The sequence below is a fragment of the Pongo abelii genome, chromosome 5 (assembly GCF_028885655.2).
Source record: "Pongo abelii isolate AG06213 chromosome 5, NHGRI_mPonAbe1-v2.0_pri, whole genome shotgun sequence".
NCBI lineage: Eukaryota > Metazoa > Chordata > Mammalia > Primates > Hominidae > Pongo > Pongo abelii.
Window position 1 is genome coordinate 8,652,318 of NC_071990.2, and position 25,504 is coordinate 8,677,821.

Genomic DNA, 25,504 nt, shown 5'->3' on the forward strand with positions numbered 1-25,504 from the left:
TTGCTCTAGGCTTGGCATCAGTCATTTCTCAGAAGAAAACTGGTTTCTTTTAGTGCAAAATAGTGTTGGGCACTAATGGTGCTTGTTGCTGCCTAATAGTTTCTAGGCATTTTCAGTAGATTGTGCTAGGTAAACAATTCTAAGGTCAAATGCATAATAAGTTTATACCGATCTTTCCTAATCAAATTCAGGATTCTGAATTTTTACCTGCCCTCATTCAATATTATATCTCCAAGTCACAGTGAAAATTCCGGTTCTCAATAATGCCAACATACTTAATTGATGTATTACATAATCCATGCATAACAGTCTCAGAATAGCAATACCAATACTACCGCTCACACTATGCTTAGCAAAAACAGATTTTTTTCGTGGTTATATTTGCCCACAGGGTCTCTCCCACTAGGGATGTATAGTCATATACTATGTCTTAAAGTCACTTGAAAAAAATCCCCCTTTTTCTATTGGTGTCAATTTGACACATATTTAAATTAACTTATTTTATTTGGCTTTGGATGTTACAAATTATTTTTTAACATTTAATTTTGGTTTATGATTATGTGAACTATTTACCTATTTACAGGGTTCCAAAGTAAATTCTACAGAGCAAGGTATATTCAGAGAAGTCTAGCTTCTACCCCTGTACCTTTCTATGCCTGTTTCCACTACCTTTCACCTTTAGATGTCCTTTTAAAAAAAATTCTGGTTTGTCTTTTCATTTTCAATGTAAGAAAATAATGGTTCATGCTTTCATTTCAACATATAAAAATATAAATGATAGCATATGAAACACAGTTTTCTGTCCCTTGGACATGTTTCTTAAAGTCTCTCATTGTATCAGGTCGTTGATATCTACTTTGAGACCTTCAGTCTGTACTAAATGAAACTGTGTATGACATGCTTGCTACCGTAGGCACACATGGATTGTTGCTTTTTATTTCTCTCTGAAATTGATCAATCCAGATACTCCCTACATCTAAAAGACCTCCTGCGCTCAAACAGCTCTGCTTCACACTTCCAAACTTTGTGAAAGTTTGCCAACTGAATTTTCAGCCTCAGTCTTTCTCACTGATGCTGCATCTTACAATTGGTGAGAAACAATCATGTTTTCCTAAAAACTTAGTTAAGAACATAAAAAGATAATTAAATTCATCTTAGAGTGTTGTTCTAGTGTATTTGGGTTTGCCTGAACATTTTTATGCACAAAATGGGGTAAAATATCTTTGAACATCAGATCCCATTTTTAATGTAAGGTGTTCATAGGAGCAGAGATCCCAACTTGAGCTTCCCAAACTTCTTAAGACTTTGGGCTACCCAGACATCTGAAGACTTAAAACTTTTAAGTGAAAACTTGAAATGGGAGATGTGAGGCATTCTCATTATTGGTGGATCATAGAACTACGAAATGGATATAAGGATATATTCATTTATGTAGTTTGGTCCACACATTTTCCAAAATCATGGGGTGGGTGAAAGTATAGATAATTTTTAAAAAATGTCCTGCTGGACGTGTCTAGGAACTACTGTCTCTTAATAAGTCTCTCCTCCTCTTTGGCAGAGATAAAAACACTTTGCTCTTCTCAACTCCTTTTGCCAGCACAGGGGAACAAAAGACATGATATTTACTCTGCATCTGATAGCCTATCACTTTACAAAACAATGTTTGAGCCTGGATGCAGTGGCTCACACCTGTAATCCCAGCACTCTGGGAGGCCGAGGTGAGTGGATCACCTGAGGTCAGGAGTTTGAGATCAGCCTGGCCAACACGGCGAAACCCCATGTCTACTAAAAATACAAAAATTAGCCAGGCGTGGTGGTGCACGCCTGTAGTCTCAGCTACTAGGGAGGCTGAGGGAGGGTTGAACCTCTCTGCAGAGGTTGCAGAGAGCCCAGATGGCACCACTGCACTCCAGCCTGGGTGACACAGCGAGACTCTGTCTCAACAAACAAACAAACAAAAAACAATGTTTGAGTACAACTCTAGGCCAAAGACCACCTATTCTTGGTAATGACAACTGTCTAATAATTGTTCAGCTGGTACCAACAATGCTCAGAGAGGGCATGGTGTGATGACATGCACTTCATGCCCAAGTAATTAAGTTTGTCAACATATTCGATGCTTACAGGACACAGGACTGGGCTGTGACCCTTGGCAAGCCTCCCAAGCTATTCAGTGATGTTAGACAACCCACTTACCCTCTCTGAAATTTACTTTTCTTATATGTAAAATGCGGCTATTGTACAGGTAAGTCAGATTTCTTCCAGCCCTAAAATTCTGCGACTCTTGGTCTAGCATGAGCCTAACTAACATCAGTGGATGATTATATAAGTGTAAACTGTGTGTAAACTGTAATAGAATCCTCTTTTTTCTCACAAGATCACTTTGATTTCAGATTTATAAGTATTTTTCTGTTTGGAAAGGGACTTTAGAGGTGGGGTGTACAGATACTCATATTTTTTAGCCTAGTGTGTTGGAGAGAAGGAACTATTAAACTATTAAGAAGGAGGTAAAAGTGAGTTGAACAAATTAGATTTTTTAGATTGAATTATGAATTTGAAAACTCTGGTGCTCTTAAATATTCAGATCCATGAAGTTACTTTTTACATGGGTACAAAGAAACTTTCTGAAATCACGTGGAAAATATTGTACAGAAAGGCAAAAACCAGAAGCATTTATTGAGCAGTTACGTGCTGCATACTTTCAAGTGAATTCACCCATTTAAACCTTACAGAAACTCTGTGTTAAGTATTACCATTCTTGTTTCTAATGTCAAACTCAGTTATGTTAGTTACTTCTCCCAACGTTACACGGCTTCTAAGAAATTAGGCAGTGTCTGGACTTCAAAGGGGTGTTAGAAGTTAGTATGTTAAAGGAGCTTAGAAGAGTATTCAGTACCTACTGTGTACTATAACCTGACCTATTCTCCTCCTCCTCTTCCTCCTCCTCCCTCTCCTCCCCCTCCCCCTCTCCCTGTATTGTCTTCGTCTTTCCTCCCCTTCCCTCTCCCCTCCTCCTCCCCTTCCCCTTCCCCTTCCCCTTCCTGTTTCTCTTCCTCTTCCTCTTCCTCTTCTTCTTCTTCTTCTTCCCCAGAAGTTCATTAAATTTACCTGGTGAGAGTACAGTGATCTCCAGTTTGGGGGCTGGGTTGCCTGCATTTAAATACACACACTGCCATCTAGGTGAAGGGCAGAGTGCAAACTGCTTTATCTATGCAATCTGTAAAAAACTTGAACAACATGTGGCATATGCTGCATATACAGTAAATATAAACTCTTACTATTAACATAGTTCTTTTATGTATTGATTTTACAGAAATAATTCTTCAAAAGCTACCATTCATGGTGCTATTATAAATAGGCTAGATAGTACAATAGATGCTAGTTAGGGTAGAAGATATTGATAACACTCATTTTATTGGTCGTATTATTTGATATAATGGAGTACAAAATGATTTCTCCTGTTGTCTTCATCCTTAGAGACTTGAAGTCAGTTTAAGTCAGCCTTAAGTCACTGCTTTTTAAACGTAATTCTTCTGACATCTAGTTTTGAAGATGATTTTTAAAAGGTCAATTCTAAATATGGTCTATTTTTTTCTCAGCAAGTGCTTATTTTTCTACTTTGAAGTCAGGAGATAATATATAGTTGAAATGTGATACCCTTAATCTCTTAATTTTTAGACATCCACCTACCCATTTATTCTATTGTTGCCTCACCAAGCACTCAGAATTGCTTTACACAGCGGGAAGAAAATCAACCCTGGAATCACACATCTAGTATTGAAGTGACATTCTGCCACCTGTTACCTGGGTGATCTTGGAAAATTTGCTTAATTCCCCTGAGCCTCAACATTCTCTAGTGAACAATTAGATGGACAGTGCCTTCCTTCTGTTTGGCTGACTAATCCACAAATGTAGGCAGGGCAATAAATCTGTTTTCTTCCCAGAATATGGTGCAAGCATGGCCACGTACAAAGTGTGTCTGGATTGGTGTTGAGCTGCATGTGTCTTGGCCCATGCTTTTGTCCTGTCTAAAATAAGAATATCTTAGACTATAGAGCTGGAAATGGCCTTAGACCTCATCCTGTCCAAGTTTCTTATTTAACAGATGAGAAAATTTTGGTCCAGACAGGGTAAAAGAGATATGCCTCAAAATCGAATCAGTTAAACTATAATGCATCTTATTGTTTGTGCCTTTATTTTTCACTTTATCCTTTCCTTCCTATTTCACAATAAAAATGAGTATCCTCACTTATCTATCTTTAGAAAATTACCTTTCTCTGGCATTCAATATTCAAGAAAGGTATATATTTTTTGTAATCCACTTTTTTCTTCTTACAGCATATCTTGGGATATTGAAAATACCCCATTTTTGCAAATAAATCTATAAATTTAAAGAAGTGTCAATCTAAATCTCCAGAATATACTTTACGGAACTTTGTAAGTCAATCATAAAGATGAGGTGAGGGAAAGAAACCATAGTAATGCGCAAGAAAAAGTTTAAAGGAGGAGTGAAGGAGAACTTTTTCTACAGATATCAAAATGTAATAGAAAACTATAGTAAATCAAATTATGTGGTTTTTGGCACGGCATAGAATAATAGATCAATAGAATAGACTAGATTCCAGGAAAAAAACTACGACTGTAATAAAAATAGCATTTTAAGTCAGTGGGAAGTCATTTAATAAATGATATTGGGATAATTGGATATACACATGGATAAGAAAGAATGAAACTAAAATTGGTCTTATGCATATGTAATGAATATTGCAATCTCATGTGCTTTTAAAATACCCTGTGGGGTGTGCGTGTGTGTGTGTGCGTGTATAAAATGTCAGGAAAGAAATCATTAGAGTGAAGGAAAGAGGTTAAGATAATTTTTTATTTTTTGGCTCTTTGTAAGTCTGTGTTTTTAATATTTTTAATTTTCCTATCACTTTTGTGATTATAAAATAAAGATTTCAAGTACAAAAATCACTTCATTACATTGTACATTTCCTAAAAAATTTCAGCAAGCTGTATATGTGTGTGCATTTGTCGTAAACCAAATCGTAATTTGAATTAAAGAGGGGGAACTACACTTTATTGGAATTAGAGGGCTTCCTTTCAAACACGTGAGCATCATTCCCTAGTCTCCCCAGTTCTTAGGTTTAGAATTTGGTGCATCTGGTTTTCTTTAATTTTGCTTATTTGTACTAACCCTTGAAATCTGGGTACCATGATGGAGATTAACCATGTCATGCTGACTTCTGAAAGATCAGGTTTATCCTGGACCCCATTACCTGCTTCTGCTTAAGCTTTTGTTGAGGAAAGTTTTCTGCAGCTGAAATGAAGTTTGAAGACTTGAAGAACAGTCATTTCCATGTGACCTAGTGTAGCTTGGAAGAATGAAGTTCTGATTTGTAAATAGAATCATTTCCTATTGTGGTAGATTAGTAAACTTGTAATAACAAGTGAATGTTAAATAAATATCATTAAACAATAGTAAACATTAAATTTAAAGACTTTTTAATGCTCCATTTGTATGAACTCACTTAATCCTTACAGTAGCTGTGAGGTTGTTTCACTCATGCGGAAACTACAGCACAGAGAGGTTGGTAACTTGCCTGAATTCACAGAGTTAATAAGGATTGGTACCAGGATTGATGTTCAGGTCATCTTGTTCCTAAGTCTATTCCCTAATCACAGCCAATGATGCAATGAATATTCTTGTGTATGTTTTCTTACATTCACGTGTAGAAGATTTTTCCAAGTGTGGCATTCTTGGCTGTAGGTTATACCCATCTTCAGCTTTACTAGCTATTGAAAATTTCTTCTCTTTCTTCATATCCTAGCACTTTTAAGTAACTTTTAATATTGGTCAGCCTGATGAGTGTGAAGAGTTAGATCATTGTGTTTAAATATTCATTTCATTTATAACTAGAGAGTTTGAAATGTTTGCACTGGGTTTTGTCCATAGATTTGTAAGATTTTTTAAATTCTGAATACTAAATCATATTTTCTATATAAACATCCTTGGGCACTTTGTTCTGTTTCTCTGCTCTGTTTCCCTAGCCCTGCGCTAATACACATTGTCATAGTTACATGAGTTTTTCCTCTTTTATCTCCTCTTCCTCCTCCTCCTCTTCCTCCTGGTCCTTCTAAAACATTGTGTATCTGATAGGATGAATCCCTTACCCTTTTTGCCTTCAAAATAGAATTGATCATTTGTAGCCTTTTAGCTCTTTCATATAAACATTAAGATAAGGTTGTCAAGTTCTAGGAAAAAATTCTGTTGCATTGAATATATGGATTAACTTAGGAAGTTAGTTATGCTGATTCTATCCAGCCTGCTCTTTCTGAAAATGGTGTAGTAAAATTAGTTGGTGAAGCTTTTAATGAATCTTACTGGCTTTCCTGTGACTGGTTGCCAAAAGGGATTAACAGTTTCTAAAGTAACTACTTATGAGCATGACCTCTATCATATGTCAAGTGCTATGGCTAAAGTCTTACAAAATTTATTGTTGTTTGTGTTGCTTTAATAAATATTGAGGTATTTCTAGATTGTGTTTTTTGTTAATGTGATTGTTGCTGTTTCACGGAAGTAATATAGATGTTAGAGATACATGGAGTCACATTTGTGCACTGATAACCACCATTTTTTACCCAAGACTGAGTGTTTGGGATTCTTTAATGACTTATTTGGCTCTAATTCATAAAGCTTAGGGTGATTGCGAGTCCAGGCCCTGCTGAGCTGGGGCCAAGTGTTGCAATGAATGTTCCAAGCACTTGATGGTGTTGAATGATTCTAACTTAGAGATTGGAATGGAATTTTAGTGTATCTATTTTAAATTTCTTCAGGTTCAATATACAATCTAAAATTATGACAATTCAATCAGATATAGTCTCAGATAAACAAGTTTAAAAAACCAGACAAAAATCTCTGGAGGAGTTTATATAACTTGGCTCTGCTGCCTTCAAAATCCTTGTAAATAAGAAACCAAAATTCTGGAGTTGATACTTTTTCTTTAGAGTTATGAACATCCCATTTTTGGAGAAACAAAGGTTACCATATATATTTCAATTGTTAATATTATACATATCACCACTTTTTCTTTAGTTAATCTTGGGCCACACTGTCTGAAACAGCCTCTCCCACATGCCAAGTATTGTATTTGAGCTTTTCACGTCAATTATCTACTTTGTTCTTCACAGCAATCTTATAGACTACATATTGATTCCAAATTTATAGCTGGAAAAATATGGTTGAGAGGGGTTTCCTAAAGTATTATAGCTATAAACAGCAAAGTTGGGTTTCAAACATGGTTCTATCCAATTCAGATCTGTATTATTTTCTGTCATCCCATTCGTTCTCCCAGTGCCTGGGAACTGAATAAGAAAAAATAAAAATGACAAATCTATACTTTATTTTTGAATAGGTGCTGGCTCCTAAAATTCAAAAGAGCTCTTTCTTTAAGTCCACCAGTGATAGCCCATCTCAATATTGACTATTCTGCTGATTTTGTTAATTTGCTCAGAAGCCTAAATTATCTGCTAATAAAATAAATAATATTGCACAACTGGACATTCCTAATGTTAGTTACATCTGAAGGTGATCTCATTAAACATTACAGATTTGGCTGTGTGTCTTGGGGGCTTTCTGAAATCCTAACTTTTTGCATCCTTGCCCTAGAGGCACAGTTCATAAGCTCTAAATACATAGCCAGATTAGCCATAGCCATGACAAACAGGAACCTTTCCATTTAGGTTTTTCTCTGTATTTTATTTGAACTTTGGAAACAGAAGCAAGTAGATTTGAAAATAAGATGTTTTAGGGATAGAATTGTCCTAGTTTCTGTATTAAATGTTAAAATAACTGAAGACTGTAGACCCAAGAGATTTAAAGATGTTGTTTAATTTTCTAGTAGTAGAAGAAATGATTAACAGACCAACACTCTTTCAAAAGTTGATATAACACTTACATGAAAGAACCAGAGAAAAAATCGGAAAGGATGGTGCCAGTTCAAGGGGCTTCAAGAACAAACTCTCTCTCCACGTAGAAGCTTTTCAGTGGTTGACTATAAGGAATGACACCAAAGAAACAGAAGAAGACAAATCCATGCTGACACGTTCTGCTGCTCCTGCATCCAGCTACAGGAGCTAAGGGCTTAGGGTGACTTTAATGCAAATTATGGTCTAATTTTGAAATTCCATTTTCACTTGAAAAATATAGACTGATAAAGTGTCAAGATTCTTGTCCTAAGAAGTCTTCTTTAGAGTGAAAAAGGAACCATACTGGGTATTGGTGGTATTAGTGCTAATCCAGACCATCTCTGGCTCACTATGTGACACAGGCAAGCCTGTGCCTTGGTTCTTCTGTGGTCCCTGAGTTAAGGACTGCTAGTGAAACTGCCTTACAGTTCAAAAAATGTCTCTATACGGGATCTCTAAGGTTTTTTTTTTCCAACTCCAAACCTTTGTGAATCTCAGCCTGACTGGTCGCTAGGATAGGATTAACAAGAAATTAATAACCCTAGCTAGTAGTTTCAAATTATAAAATCATAAAACATCTCTATGAAATGAACCTTATGCAATAGTACATATCTCACGAAACACTAGAAAGTATAATTGGCTCTCTTTATCCAGAAGCAAACGGCAGATTTAAATAGACTAGAAAGATTTAGACTCATATACCAAATACTAGCTAAGTTCAACTTCTGCTTCTTTCACATAAATACTGTATGACCTTAGAGGAACCATTTAGTGTTTCTTTATTTGTTTCCTGTCTGCAAGTTGAAGGGACTATGTTATGTGATTTAAATTCTTCAACATCTAAAAGCTGAAACAGTTCTCAATTATTTCATATGAAATGCATATCAATTTTGGGAAGCATGTTATGGGTAGCTGATAAGATAGGGGAAAGATCGAACTGTATTGGAGGAAACCAAGAAATGCCCAATATTATAATTAAAGCAAGTTGCCACATAACTTCTCATATACTTGAGCATAACTCTTCAAGCCCTCCTCAGCCTGCAAACATAGATCTTAAAGTCTTAAGATTATAATAGATATCTATAAAATCAATTTGTTCAAGAGCTTTTCAATTTTATTGTTTAATTTGCTGGGACATTTTGGATAGCTATAGTTCACAGGGAAGTTATTTAAAATCATAGGGTAGGGCCTTTTCAGGCTGACATAGTTTATCTGTAGCTCTGCTTAGAAGCTGGGATATGGATGATGTGACTTCTGTAGGACCCTGCATGTCCCAGGAATATATGGGTAATTGGTCTTAGCAGTGCTTGAACAGCACATGGTTTCAGTATAGAGTAGGCAGAATTTGACTCCAGAAAAACAGACATAATTTTTATTTTTTTAAAATAAGAGCACTTGAAGAAAGCCTGAAATAAATCCAGAGTTACTATAAACAAAGTGGAGGGAGTCTAACTCATCGCAGAGAAAAGTCAGGCTTATTAAAGTAGGTAATTATTACCTCTGACATATAGAACTGTGTGCTGCTTTAAATTAAGGTTCTTAACGAGGCATTTCATTGTATGTCCTTAACTGAAGGATTTAAGGAGGCCGACTGTCTTCCACAGTCAGTGGGAATGGGTGTTCTATGTTCATGAGCTTTACTGGTAGAGAATATTTCAGGAAAGAATAGTTCAGCAATTTAAATACACCAATGTTCACACAATTTCTGAACAGATTGCTGGTGTGCTGAAAGCCCACCCAAGCTATGTGCTTATAAGTGGAAAATTTAAACTTTGCCACATGCTAATGATATGCTAATGAATTTTCACGTTAGACAGATGACGAGAGCATGGTCTCTGTCCTTTTTCTGTTAATGTAAAGAATCAGCTTGGATAAGCAGTTTTAAGAGGAAGTTGTAAACAGGTCGTAAATGTTTACATGTTTCCCTCATTTTTATTAGTTTATTTCACCTCTCTTGCTCAACAAATTTCTTTTTATTCTTTCTGTATTGTATTGTTTATAGAATTTAAACATGCTCTCATGCTCTTGCAAGATGAGAATTTGTCTTGATCAGCAAGAAGAAACTTTATCTATCTCAAAGCCTCCCTTTATCGAAAAGTCTATATTGAGTACCAATATCAACTTCTCATGATGCTCATATACATAAATGTGTTATGTTTCGAGGAAAATAAATTGCTTTTCAGTGAATACATTTCTTTAAAAAGACATATTTTACGGCTCTGCTTTTCCAAATTTAAAAATATCTCACCAAACCACAGTGCTATTATAAGAAATGAAATGGGGGTATTGCTCAAATCTAAAGTTTGCATTCTAACTCTTTTTCCAAGCATATAGCTAAATTCTGGAAAGCCTATAGCCCATTAACATGATTTCCCCAAGGATTTTTACCTGTTCCATCTAAGAGTAAGTGATAGTAGAGCAATTTTGTAACCTCATTTTCTCTATCTATCAGAAGAGCAGCAATGTCTACCAAGCACCCAAGAGACATGCTAGTCCAAGATAGAATCTGTGATCTGTACCTACTATAGAGAAAAAAGTCTAAATCTTTCTAAACTTTCTTATATGAGAGCATTTGAGTGTGACCCATAATATTACCAACTGATTAAAATCCATTTCCAGTTAAATTACAAAGTCCTAGTGTTAATCACACACATCTCAACATGGGACTTTCAAGGTGGGTTCATATCCTTGGTAAGTGCTCCAATGTTCTCTAAGGTCAAATATCCTTTGACAGGAACTGTTATGTCAGTGTTTGACACTGACCTAGCTTTAGTCAGTTCCATCATGATGTCATGCTTAAAATATATGTTTAGTCTGTTTTTTAAATAAATACATCATTTTCTGATTCTGTTACATGCTATCATTCCGATCTTGACAATTGGTACAGTCTTTATTCTTCCCTGCTTTTCTCTGCCTTGTTTACAGATCATAGAAGAGATATCCTACTTTGGGCCATTTTAATTAATCCAGTTTCTCCTTATATATTCCACATGATTTAAAATAAAAATTCAAGATACAAAATTTCTATTACATTTTATATCTATAAAATTTCTATTAAATATTAAAATTCTCAGGGAATTTGGAGCTAAATATTTATGATAAAATATCAAGAATCTTTTGTGAATATAAAGGAAATAAATCCTTTGTACATTACATGTAATATACATGTTTTACTATATTGCACATTTTATATATATTTTCAGTATAAATATATTTTATATTTATATATTACTAGTGCACATTTTTTTACTATAGTGTGCATTATATATAACATATAATTTTTTACTATATATTACTTATATATTTTATATATATATAATGTGCACTATAGTAAAATATGTATACTGCATGTAACGTACTAAGTAAATGAAGAGTTTTATCAAAAAGTTTAATTCTACTAATATGCTATCCATTTATTTAAAGTGATTAATTACCTTAGTCAATGGCCAGATCTTCATGTCTCAATTCTGTGTAGGTACTTAGAGACCACAAAGCCCAGAGAAAACATGCCTCAGATATGTTTCTTTAATAATATTCCATTTAAAGCCAGGCACGGTAACTCATACTTGTAATCCTAGCACTTTGGGAGGCTGAGGCAGGAGGATCCCTTGAGTCCAGGAGTTCAAGACCAGCCTGGGCAAAACGATGAGGTCTGGTCTCTTCAAAATATGTATATTCCATTTAAATACATATTCATAATTATTTCATTAAATTGCAATATTCAATCCCTGAAAGATATTACAGGTGCTCTCATTTTCCCTACAGCTATTTATACCTAAATCATGTATCTTAAAGCATTTATAGGTCACTTTTCTCATCTGTGAGTTGAAAGGGTTGTAGGGCACATGTTCTTGTCATATCTGGGGATTACTGGGAAAATTCCCTGGACAATGTCTGTTGATAGTCATGGTTATCATGTAAAAGCTAATAGTTCATGAGGCTCTAGACGTATTCTAATCCTGATTTTATAGATGAGAATATAGAAGTTCTAAAAAGTTTAAGCTCAACTCAAAGTGAATATCCAATTTATCAATAATTTAAATAAAAGAAGAAAAGCATATGATTTGAATTTCATGATCCTTCACCTTCTGATTTTTTTGCAATACAATAATTCTAGAATTATGAACAAATATAAATAATTTGAGACAATCTAGTGTGTTCTTTTAAAACAGAAACTCCTACAGTTATCAAACATACTAGTGAAAGCTCATTGCCACAGTTTTTGATGTTTGCACTTGGACTTAGAGGCAAACATATCCCTATAAACTTCAAGACTCTACAAGTCCTTATTATGAACTGTTTCTAAGGACGTTTTGGCAACTGAGTTTTAGAGATATTTCAAAAAAAACTTTAGTATTAGTATTTAAGGGATCTTTTAAAAGCTTTCATTTTACACTTTTGTTACCCCCCAAGTACAAGCTTATGGCTGCTCATGTGAAGTTTGAGACAAGGCAAAGTAAACGCTCAAATCACCTTCCCACGTAACTGTGCTTATTTGAGGGAACAGCTATACACCTCTATTCTCAGCAGAGTCAGCTGAAGCTAATGGCTCTTTTGCTCTGAATCTTACCTTTTAAGTCCTTTCAGGACATCATTCACAATCGCATCACAACCATCTTCAGATCCCCTACTCTCCTTAAGCATATTCAATTTCCATCACTGTGAAAACCAAATGAAATTCTATTACTTAATATTGCCCCTGCTCATGACTATCATGGACACTATATCTTTTTCTTTTTTTTCATTGCCAAATTCAGAAATATTGCATAACTCACTGATTTATCCATTCATTCATTCCTAGATTCAACCGTTTATTAAGACTGTTAATTGGTGGGGCCGGGCGCGGTGGCTCACGCCTGTAATCCCAGCACTTTGGGAGGCCGAGGCAGGCGGATCACGAGGTCGGGAGATCGAGACCACGGTGAAACCCCGTCTCTAATAAAAATACAAAAAATTAGCTGGGCGCTGTGGCGGGCGCCTGTAAGCCCAGCTACTCGGGAGGCTGAGGCAGGAGAATGGCGTGAACCCGGAAAGCGGAGCTTGCAGTGAGCCGAGATCGCGCCACTGCACTCCAGCCTGGGCGGCAAAGCGAGACTCTGTCTCAAAAAAAAAAAAAAAAAAGGATTTTGTTTTTACAGCAACAAACTACATTTGGTCCTTCACTAAAACTCAGGTTAATAAGAAATGATGTGTTGCAAAAGATTCCTTGAATCCCATTTAATTGTGATCAAATTTCTTATTTTCATTTCTCTTTTTAGATAATAATAGATTGTCTGGAAAAAGAAAATAGCTAAATTTAAATCCAGATGTAAGCAGTGTCTTAGATAGCAATGCTTTTATTCCTTTATTATAATATTGTCATTGAAAAAAATTCTAATATTTCTCATCTTTAAGTCTTACTGCTAGTTGTGGGTTAATTCCATGCCATATGTTGTTTTTCTTCAATTTCATTAGTAATCTGCTTTTTCATCTATGACACGTCACTTCTGGCCCTTACTTTGTCCCAGAGAACCCTCTGCACCATTCTCTATGTTTTTTGACACTAACGTGATCCACGGGACACAGTGCTGGGAGCAAAGAAAGACATGACTTATGGAAAATATGATCTGTGTCCTCATGTTCTCCAGTTTTAAATATACTTCATATAGAAAATAAAAATGGTTTTTTGAAAAGAAAAAAAAGAATGTTAATTGGACATCTGATACTGTGCTAGGGCAGTAGGGAAGATCTTTTGGCTGCTGCTGTCCCTGCCACCAAGACACATAGCGCAGTGCTCAGCGTATAGTAAATGATTAATAAACAGGAGTTCTCCCACCTGCCCCCACTTCCATTTTCTCTCCGCATTCACCATTTTTCTTCCTTGTTTATTTAATATTATCAGCCATTTTTTCTTCGTGTAAATAGCACATATGCAAAATTTGGACAAGTGAAAAAATTCACCCTTGTAATCATACCATCTTAATTACAACCCTTTATTTTTTATCCTTCTTTCCGTTACTTGTTTTTAGTGCATATATATTTTCATGTTGCAGCTTTATATTAATATCATGGTTGCTTATGCTAATGCATACTTGCTTTATCCTATCCAAAAATTCAAACAACAGAGAAAAGTGTAAATAATTGAGTAAAAATGAAATGCAAGCCTTTTATCCTAACATATCATCTCAACCTTTCAGTGATTGTGAATTTATTTATTTTCCCATGCACATATATGTAATTTCATATGGACTGAATATTGTTTAGTGTTCAAATATTTAAAAATTATGCCTGTAATATCTGAAGACACTGTAAATATAAAAATTTCAGGGAATCAAACCTATTTTGAGATAAGTCAAAGTTCCTCCCATGGAGTTGCCATCCAGTTTGATGTGGTCTTTTAAGTCGTCTTCAACAAAATTATAGCTAGAAGTAAATATTTAAATATATTAACAACATAATTTGGTTAGTACTAAATGTGTTTTTCTGCAGCCCGCTTAATATAACAATGTGTTTTCAACATAGTACGATATTAATGCATTTAGATTAACCTCATTGAATGTATTCATTTTAAAATTTTTAGCTAAATAATACATATAAATACATTTAAAAGCACTGACTACTCTAAGGCTTGAAAATAAAAATAGCAGTTGTTGGTCTTATCCCTCTCTAACTTACTCCTCAGAAATTCTTTTGGACATTTTCTCTGACATGAAAATCTCTTTTGCAAAATAACATGCATGCATTCTTATTTCTAGACTTTATTTTATATGTTGTTTATTGGTTTCTTACAACAGAAGAATGAAATTTATCTTTCCTAAGGAACTCTCTAACCCCCCTCATCTTCTTTCACCTGCCTGCCCTATTTCAATTACAATTTTTGTATTAAATCACTAGTCCTTGTTTACAGTATAACAACTAGATGCATATTGTTCATAGTTAAGTAATGCAGAGTACTACAATTACATTCCCTTTCTTATATTCTTCGGGGGTTAATACTTGTCTTACTTTGTGTTGTTTTCTTATATTCCCTGTGTATTTATTACTGATTTATCTTCAGACTCTTTGACAGCACTATAGCATCCTCATTGATACGGTAAACTTTAACACTAAGATATTCACCGTAAGCTTTCAAGATCTTCCTTTTCTCTGGGAGTCTAGGCCTTGAAATTTTAAAAAAATATATATTTGGTGGGTACTACTGCGGATTTCTTGCATGCATATATTGCATAGTGGTGAGGTCTGGGCTTTTAGTGCACCCATCTCCTAAATAGTGAGCATTGTACCCAGTGGGTCATTTTTCAGCCTTCCTCCTGCTCTCCCATGTTTCGGAGTCAGCGTCTACTATTCCCCTCTGTATGTTCATGTGGGCCATTATTTAGCTCCCATGTATAAGTGAGGACATGCAGTGTTGACTTTCTGTTTTTGAGTGATTTCAGTTAGGATAATGGCTTCCAGTGCCATCCATGTTGCTGCATAAGACGTGGTCTCATTCTTTTTTATGGCTGAGAAGTATAGTGTTTTGTTTTGTTTTGTTTTGAGACAGGGTCTCACTCTGTCACCCAGGCTGTAGTCTCAACCTCCTGGGCTCAGGTGATCCTCGCACCTCAGCCTCCCAAGTAGCTGAAACTACAGGCACATGCTACCACACCTGGCTAATTTTTAAATTTTTTTGTAGAGATGGGGTCTCCCTGTATTGCCCAGGCTGGCCTTGAACTCCTGGACTTGAACGATCCTCCAGCTTTGGCCTCCCAAAATACTGGGATTACAGGTGTGAGCTACCATGCCTGGCTGAAGTATGTATGTATGTATGTATGTATGTATGTATGTATGTATGTATATATATTATTATTATTATTATTATTATTATTATTATTATTTGAGACAGGATCTTGCCCTGTTGCCCAGGCTGGAGTGCAGTGGGACAATCATAGTTCACTGCAGTTTCGACCTCCCAGGCTCAAGCGCTCTTCCTACCTCAGCCTCCCACGTACCTGGGACCATAGGCCCATACCATCATGCCTGGCTAATTTTTGTATTTTTATTTTTGTAGAGACAGAGTTTTGCTATGTTACCCAGGCTAGTCCCAAACTCCTGAATTCAAGCAATCTGCCAACCTCAGCCTTCCAAAGTGCTGGGATTGCAGGCATGAGCCACTACACCCAGCCTGAAGTATGTATTTTAAATGACACATTTTGGTGGAGTCCTTTCATTCAATGAGTTGAATGTTTCTTGGGCCCTTCAATATGGTAAGAAATGCTTTGGGTTATTTTTAATTTTGAGATGTTTATTTATGTTATTTCTTTAAGAGATTTCTTCCTTTTGAGTTTGTTGTTCTCTCTGTAGCTCCTAAATTGATTCTTTTTATCCATTTTTTTGATATATTTCTCTTTTATCTTTTGCATTTTCTTCTATTGTATCTTCCAGTCCTTAAGTAGCATTTTTGATTTCTTTTGCACTAGTTGGTAATTTCTGAGAGTAATTGTTTTCTGAATATTCCTTTTATTTAATAGTATTCCTCTTGGTTTCACGAATCTTCTCTTACTTTCTCACTTATTTTTCGAGGTTATCAATTCCAGGGTTGTTTTGTTGTTCTTTTGCACTTTCTCATTTGTTTTTTTAGCTTTCCCTTCCTCTCTTAATGGTCTCATTTTCTCTGGGTTCCTTTTCTATCTCCTTTGATCTTTGTCTTTCATGTTGGAGACTTTCAAAAATGTTGCATTATTCTGGATCTCCGTTCATATTCCAAAATGATGCAGTGATACGCTAAAAGAAAGTCCTGGGCAAGTAAGTGGGTGTGATTTGTTGACCATGTAGGAACTCAACCTTTTGGTTGGAGGCTTCCAAATGCCAGTTGATATAGGTATTTTCTCCTAGACTGGGAAATTTTCCCAGGGGTAAACCCTCCAATCTCTCGTCTGTGAGAGCAGGGGGAGATGGTAAGGAAGACAGTGTAAATGTAGTCTATCTGGCTGTTAGGGCTCAGGGTATGCCAGAGGATGAGTATGTAGGAGGAGGTGGGGGGATTCTTATAAGAAAGACAGTTCACTCTCTCTCTTTCTGGCGCTTCACTCTTTTTTTTGAGTCGGAGTCTCGCTTTGTCGCCCAGGCTGGAGTGCAGTGGCGTGATCTCGGCTCACTGCACTGGTGCTTCACTCTTACGTTCAACTGTGTCTGATGTCTATGAGCCCAGAGCTTCTCTGGTTCAAAGTATTTCCGCAGTAAACATCCCGTCTCCTGTAGGGTGGCAGAAATGTTGTTCCTTATCAGATAGGAGAGAGCATTTGGAGTGTACAGTTTTTTTTTAAGTTTTGTTTTGTGTTTAGTTGATACATGATTGTACATACTTTTTGGGTATGGTGTGATGTTTTGATACATGTGGACATTGCATAAGGGTCACGTTATTATTGCATAAGGATATCCATCATCTCTAACACTTGTCATTTCTTTATGGTGAGAACATTAAAAATCTTCTCTTCTAGCTATTTTGAAATATACAATACATTTTTGTTAATTACAGTCACCCTCCTGTGTAATAGAACAGCAGACGTTATTCCTCTTAGCTAACTGTAACTTTACACTTGTTCACCAACCTCTCCCCATGCCACATCCCTCATCCCCTCCCCAGCCTCTGGTAATAACCGTTCTACTCTTTACTTCTATGAACAACTCGTTTAGATTCCCCATATGAGTGAGATCATGGGGTATTATCAATTCCCCTTTTCTCATTCATCCTATGTCTTTGCCTCTATATGTACCCACTGCCTCTAATTTCTGAGATATTCTGGAATTGCTTGGTGAAAATTAACTTGCTTCCTGTTTGGCCCTGAATAGAGTGGAGAGGCTGATACCTAAGCTTGCTATCATATAGCTATCACTTTCCATTTTCCTGAGTAGTTTTGAAATCTTTCATCTGCTACCATTTTTTTCTTAAATACTTAATTTTGTAACGTTTTCCTTTCTCCTTTAATTTAATTTTATAATGTTTTCCTTTAATCCCTTTACTGTCATTTAAATAAAATTTCATAAGAGAACAAAGATAAATATCTGCATTCACCTTGACTAATTAAATAATACCATTCCATTACTTTCTTAAATATTAATGATGGCATCATTCTCCAAATCATTGCTTATATACCATATTGATCCTTGCCTTTTTTTTTTTTTTTTTTTTGAGACAGAATCTAGCTCTCTTGGCCAGGCTGGAGTGCAATGGCATGATCTCTGCTCACTGCAACCCCTCTGCCTCCCAGGCTCAAGCAATTCTCCTGCCTCAGCCTCTCGAGTAGCTGGAACTACAGGCATGCGCCACCATGCCCTGCTAATTTTTGTATTTTTAGTAGAGATGGAGTTTTATCATGTTGGCCAGGCTGGTCTCAAACTCCTGAGCTCAAGTGATTCACCCACCTTGGCCTCCCAAAGTGCTGGGATTTCAGGTGTGAGCCATCACACCCAGCCCGATCCTTGATTTTTCCATGACGCTTGGCATTACTTACGATTTACCTCTGGGTTGCATGACACTGTAGCTTCCTAGTTCTTCTTCTATGTCTGTTTGTTCCTGATCTCTTTTTCAGATTTCTCATATCTTTCTCAATTCCAAAGGTTTGAATGAGATAACATATGTTAGTCACTTATTGTGCTGTGTAGCATAAAACCATAAACAATCTTGGGAATTACTTCACATAATCTTTTACTTATCCTTATCATGATGCTTACAAATTGAATTGTAATTTCACTGAGGTCAGGATTGAAGTTTAATTTGCCTCTGTGTGTTTAACACCTAGAACCATGATCCATATGTGTGTATATAAAAACATATAATATGCATTGAGTGTTTGTAGAGGGAAGCAAAAAGGACAAGAAGAGAAACAAGAAGAAAGGAATTGATGTCTTTTGCAAAAATGTATAAATCAACCATGTAACATAAAAATAATCAGGATGATTTATTTGGCTTGCTAACAATTTAAAATAAGAAAAACATATTTTGGGAGAAAATATCATCAGAGTTTTTATAAAAACTCATAGAAAGAAATGGAAAGTTTCATTCAGATTCATGGCTTTCACACTTTGTTAGCCTCACTGCTATAATTAGTTTCAATCTCCTAGATTGCATAGCACAACTTATGCCAGTAACGCCAAAAATACACACACACACACACACACACACACAAACACATGTAAATGTAACTAAAGCCTACCGGAAATCATATATCTTGTTCAGAAGTGTTTTAATAAGTCAAATGCATGAAAAATAGGTAATTATATAAAATTTATCTTTTTAAAATTGCATTGAAATGGCTGATAGAAGAGGATACAAAGGGACCCTCCCCACATTGATCCCCCCCACCTCCCAGCCTTTACCCAGAGATAGTTGTAGAGTTAGTCCTATAGGGCAGTAATGGAAAGGCCAAGCTCATCCATGTGAGGAGAGAGCAGGTAAGTTGTGGGTTTTTTGAGGGGAATCTACTGTTTCATTTAAAAAATGTCAACATAAAACAAACAAACAAATACTATATAGGGGACATTTCACATTTTATCTGCACCTACCTAAAGCATTTGAGGATTATTGTCTAGAACTTGCTGTATATTCTTTAGTTATTTCTTTGCCATGCATCCTTTTTCTTTGAGGTTTTCCTCAAGAGCAGAATGCTTCTAAGTTGCTAGACAAATTCTTGATAACCCAGTAAAGCCACCAGTCAGTACGTTTCCTGTCTCCCTACTAGGAGCAGTTTGAACATCTTTGTCCAATTTCTGGAATAAAACATCTGAGAAATGACAGTTCACAGTATATGTTAAAACAAATAAATTTTCTGTCCAATTCCTGGAATAAAACATCTGAGAAATAACAGTTCACAGTATCCGCTAAAACAAATAAATTTACAGGAATACTTAAAATTCATACAACGTGAGATTTATTTCCAGAAACAAGTCATACCCACTCATTCCTAAGTTAACCAACAGGACACAGCCCTGGTGATGGCTTTCTGAGGATGACACGATGGAGGCTTCTCCAATAGCTCTAAAATTGTTGTGTGGAAAACATTTGGCAGCCTCAAAGAGCGGTCTTGTTGACCCCAACTATATCATTTTTCATCAAAGTCATTCTTGGTATGTCTTATGCCCAAGGAGTTATTTTCCTTAGCAACATCATGGTATGGAGGGATTTGCTATAGGATAGGTCCTGAATATTCTTGATTTTTTTCTGATTTAACTTTGAAAAGAAGTCCTAGACTAAATTCAACCCTGCCCTTTCAAATAGCTTCCTCGAAAATATAAAAAAAAATCTTTTAAGTCTGCTTTTCTCTGCACATGGCCCTCTACACAACATCCATAGATACAGTAGAGACATAGATGAAAGATGGGTGTAACCAAGAACAGGTATGTATACCAATTTCCATAATTATCAATGTATCAAATTTTATAGATTGATAAGGAAGCGTGTGCCCCAAGGTAGGCATTATCTTTGGCCTGTTGATTGTCCACTGGCAAAGTCTGTAATTTTGAAGTTGTATTAACAACAACAGGTTGTTGCATCATCTAACACAAACGAATGCATCCGTTTGGAATATGCAAGAGAAGACCATATGTTTCTGAGGAAGGGGCTCGAAGCACTCTCTCCTGGGGAATTCAACTTCATATCAGTGAGGTGAAGTGGATATAAGAAAAATGCTGTGTGTGTGGAGAGCATTAAGAAAGGTCATATATTTCAAAAAAGAATATTGTTTACAAGGAGTGTTAATAGGTTTCAGGGGAAATGTTAATTTTTTTTTTCCTGGATGAAATAGCTACTGTAAGTTTTTAATGGTTAATCATTCATTCTTGAATTTTTATATTAAGCATTTCATATTACTTTATTGACTTAACTTTTATGCTCTTCTTCATTTTGACAGTAAAGAATGACCAGGCAACACTCTTTGAAAATTGGAGACCATTTGCAGCTGCTCTCTGTTGAGGAAAGTGAATAATAGGGTGCCCTCAAGGAATTGCAAAGGTATCACTCAACAGAAACTTTTGTGTCTGAAGAAAACTAGATCATTTTATCATGGTAGGCATGCTGATATGTTTGCTTTAATAAAATGCCATATTTCTGCCTTTAATCTCTTGTCAACCCGCTATTAAAAAGCCCTAAAGTGCATGCGTGCAGCACATGTAAACACTTGCGGTTTTGAGGTTACCACAGAACATACTAATAAAGCATGTAATTTGTGTTTTGTGCACAGACTGTAATAATTTATTGAGTGGTACAGAGAAGCTAGAAAAGGATTTTCTCTAACTTTTGCCAGCAAGTCAATTTAATTTTAGTGCTCTATGCAGAAGTACATGTATACACATGTTCTTATGATGACATCATGTTTAAAAAGCATTAGGGAGCCTCCATAACAAAAAGGGACAAAACATAAATTCATTTTGCACATACTGAAGACATTCTATCAAGCGTGCTAATGTGCCCCCTATAAGCTGATCAGCTGGGAGGCGTGGCATATATTCTTCCACAAAGGGTGTGTTTGTGTGTGTGTGTGTGTGTGTGCATGTTTGTGTGCATGTTGAGCACTGACAATACATTAGCAGAATATAGATCAAGTAAATTCAAGCAAATTAAGACGAATCATAATAGCAAGAACTTTTATAAACTTTATCAACATTATCCCCAGTCCCCCTGGGGAAGGAGGGCAGAGAACAATGTTGTTCCTTCTTTTATATGGAATAACAAAACGTATAATGGTTGGATCACTTCTAGAGGATCCTAGAAGAGCTCATTGCCAGACTGCAGCTTCCACCATGATTGTTTGGGTAGCCAATTTATCTGTTTATGTAAGATCCTTACAGGTAAGAACCATCAGGTTGTATACCACTTAGCTTTTTGCTTTCACTTCTTCCCTTGTGAGGTTCCTTGCACACAATAAATCATCCACACAGATGCATAATTTGAAAGGAAAGGTCTTGAGCCTATGGAAGAAATACATACCAGTTTCTGGAAAATTCTGTGAAATTCTGTAGTTGGAAAATAATTCTGTGAAATTCTATGCTTTATTGACGCAAACAAAAAACACATTCAGTTTAGAAATAATGTCTGTGCCCAGAAGAAATGGGTGTTAGATATTCAAAATGTGTTTATTCCAAAAAGATGCAAGATTTCTCTCCTGGAAAGCAATTCACCGCTCTCTATGCTTCTTTTTCTTTCTGAGAAGGCTTATACACATAACAGTTTTCAATGCACAGATAGATCTTCTGTGGTTCACAACCTTTTACATTTGAGGGCTAATTAAAATGAATCCTTTGTGCCACCTCTAAGATACAACTCACTCCTTCATGTTGTTCATTGACTAAGATCTAATAAACCAGTTCCAATTCATAACTAGGGATTATTGAACTTTCTGTGGCCATTGGCTATCATAGAGGCATTGTGAAAATCTCTAAGGAGACAAGTGCACAGCAACCTGGCCCGGAGGGTCCTCTTATTTGAAGTAGAACTCAAGTTGCACCCAATTATGTAAGGGTGATCCAACCCAGAAAAGAGTTTTCTGCAAGAGATTAAGCCAATTCTCCAGACCTCTAAGGAGGAAATCAAGATCCTTGTGGCTGTTTGATCACTTCTGTGATTTGAATGTCTCCACGGTTTAATCATTTGCTTACATAATGAGGACATTACAGAGAGAAGAGATGAGGGTAGGGGAAGAGAAGGAAGGGAAAGTGAAAAATAAGAAGGAAAAGGAAAAGAAAGAAGAAAAGGAAAGAAAGAAAGAAAGAAAGAAGTAGAAAGGAAAGAAGGGATGGAGGAAGGAGAGGTGGGAAGAGGTGAGATGCAAGGTGAGGAGAGGAGAAGAGGAAGGAAGAAAAAAAGAAAGAAATTGGTCAGAAAACCATATATCATTAAAATGTCTATCTTGCACATGTTGGCTGGTACTAGTTTTCTAGTATCAGAGGTATTGGAGTCAATGTTAATTTTAAAAAGCCAGGAACAAACATTTTCAAACTGTTAAAAATTATGATTTGGAAGACTTTTTTATTGGCATAAAATGTAACAGATATAAAAAGTAGAGATTAGCTATTTAAGTAGCTAGGTTAAAAGGAGCTTAATCAGGGCTCTTTTGCTTAGTAGCCTTTTTAATATTTATCTGTGGGTTTCTCAGCCATACATGGATGCAAAATCATCTTTCATGACCAAATTTAACTGATCAAATTTCTTTTAACATACACACAAAGATGGGAGTAGGGTGGGGGCACAAATACATACAAAAAATTCAGAGTCAAAACAAAGTTAGTTCCCAGGATCATGTTTTAAATCTGTAACTCTATAAGGTTGCAAAGGTTCATGAATATCAAACTCACTTTATTTTATTTTAATGTGGTAATAAAAACATCTGTTGAAACATTTTAGATAAAGACGGGCAGGTTTGAAGAATAATGACAAATGTGAATCAATTTAGAACACCAGGATAGACTATATTTTAAGTTAAAATTACTTACATGTTAAATAAGCACCCATTGCTAGTTTTTGTAATGCTTTTATCTTTGTTAAACAAAATGTCATACCTAAAGGTTATAATTTCTATTTAAAGAGATTAATGCAAAATAATTCTGTGATTGCAATAGAAACCATTGATATCAAAACACACAGCATTCACATCACAGGACACAATCCAAGTTGTAACTCACTAAATATACTCTACATAAATGTAAGATCTGTGACAACCATTTTTTTTCCTCAATAAGAAGACTGAAGGAAAGACAATAGTACTTTTTCAAAAAAATTTCCCCCTAAGCTTATGTGTACATATTTCCTTATAATGAGCTCTAGAACTAACTGAAGAGTGAAAATCCCAGAGTTAAAAAGTCATAAGTTCAGTGTCCCAAGAGTTTGGGTAATGACAGTGGTTTTACACTACACTAATGTTTTACACTAATCATTGATCTTTTATAAGAATTTCCAAGTTCAATATTTTAAGATCACAGCTTTCCACAATTTAAGTTTACATAGATGTAAAATATTTAGATATAGATTCAGATACATCTGGCCTAGATCTTGTTGATTGTGACCTCTGAAATACAATTACTAGCTGTATTTTTTAGAATGTTGTAATTTGCACTTGTTCAACTTCAATGCATACCTTTCATATTCGAAGTAATCATTAATTCTGAAGGAGCATTAAAAAATAGTCCTACGGTCTGTCAGACTTTGAGCCTAACTAGTTCAAAGTATCAGTAAATTGAAATGCAAAACCTGCTAAATTCTGATATCGAGAAAACTTCATTAATTCATACATTAATTCAGTCAGTCATCCATGTGGACTTGGTCGATTCTAAATAAATATATGCTGAATAGAAGAATGAATGAGTGAATAAACTTTTATGTATCTAGTGCATAGCTCTCATATGTGAAATGGTCACTAACTCTGGGTGAACATTAAACAAAAACATTCTAGTTGCTGGTGATCGTGTAGTAAGCATGACAGATTAAGTTTCTTACCCTCATGGAGCTTACATTCTAATAATGAAATTTCATCAAAAATATTTATTCATTTCAAACCAAACACCAAGGCAACTGGGCAAATATTCTTTTCTTATTTTCTTTTAGAACTCTCATGGTTTTCTTTTCTTTTTACCAGGAACACGCTGCAGATGGTTTGAGGTTAGTATCTGCACAGGTGCCGTTCTCACAGTGTGTGCTGTGAGAATGTTGCAGACGTGTGCTGCTACTCTGGCACTCACATTTGTCCAGGCTGTTTCTTAGGGGGTCATCTTGCCTGTGAGATTAGAACAAGGGATTTCTACTTAGTATTAAGAAGTTGAAACCAAAGTAGAAAATATTCATCCATTGCTTTCCCCAAACCATTCTTCTGCCTAGAAATGTCAACAACTTAACCACATGCAAATGCTCATTTGTGAACAAATGTGTACAAAAGACATTTGAGTTTCCCCTCTTTGAGACTAGATTAAGGCTGACCATATAGATAGGGAAGAAAACTGTTTTTCTCTGTAGCATCATATTGCTGCTTTGTATATTTTCTGATAGAGTAGCATCAGGTCCTCGGCTGCTTTATTGAAATCATATTTGACTTTTCTAACAAGGAAACTTGGTGTGCAAAACTCTAGTTAGAGATTTCAGTGATTTGCATCACCAAGAGGAGGACCATCAGCATGTAGTGGAGGTCCAGGCTTCAGACATGTGAGGCACACTGAGAAGTCACTTTATTTGCAAGAGGTATTAGGAATCTTCCTAACAAAGTTCACCTTCAGGATGGGAGAAATCAAAGCACAGACCATAGATCCAAGAAAAATGGCTTCTGGTCAGAAAGGGTGATCTGAGATTAGGGGAAGATGTGTCATCAATATCATCCCCTGGTCCAGCCGTGTGAAATCACACCTGAGTGGTAGAGAAATATCTATGAAAAGAATAGTAAAACAGAAACAAATGCTTCTGTCTGGCAGAAAGGCAGCTGCATGGCTGTCAGGGCCATGTAGAGGGGACATCACATGTACATGGTGGCAGCAGGATGTCCCTAGGTAGCAGAAAGTCACAGGTGGCTCATCAGAGGCCCTAAAGAACTAGCCCCCTACT

The 25,504-nt window shown here is 36.0% G+C and overlaps 1 long non-coding RNA gene across 2 annotated transcripts in view; it reads left to right on the top strand.

Moving 5' to 3' along the window:
* LOC134761647 (uncharacterized) overlaps positions 1–21,093 on the top strand; it is a 350,936-nt gene extending 329,843 nt beyond the window's left edge. For both annotated transcript variants that reach the window (XR_010140563.1, XR_010140564.1), the window contains one exon: positions 20,835–21,093. This is a non-coding gene — a long non-coding RNA (uncharacterized LOC134761647). The remainder of the gene's footprint in view (positions 1–20,834) is intronic.
* The last annotated feature ends 4,411 nt before the right edge of the window (positions 21,094–25,504 follow it).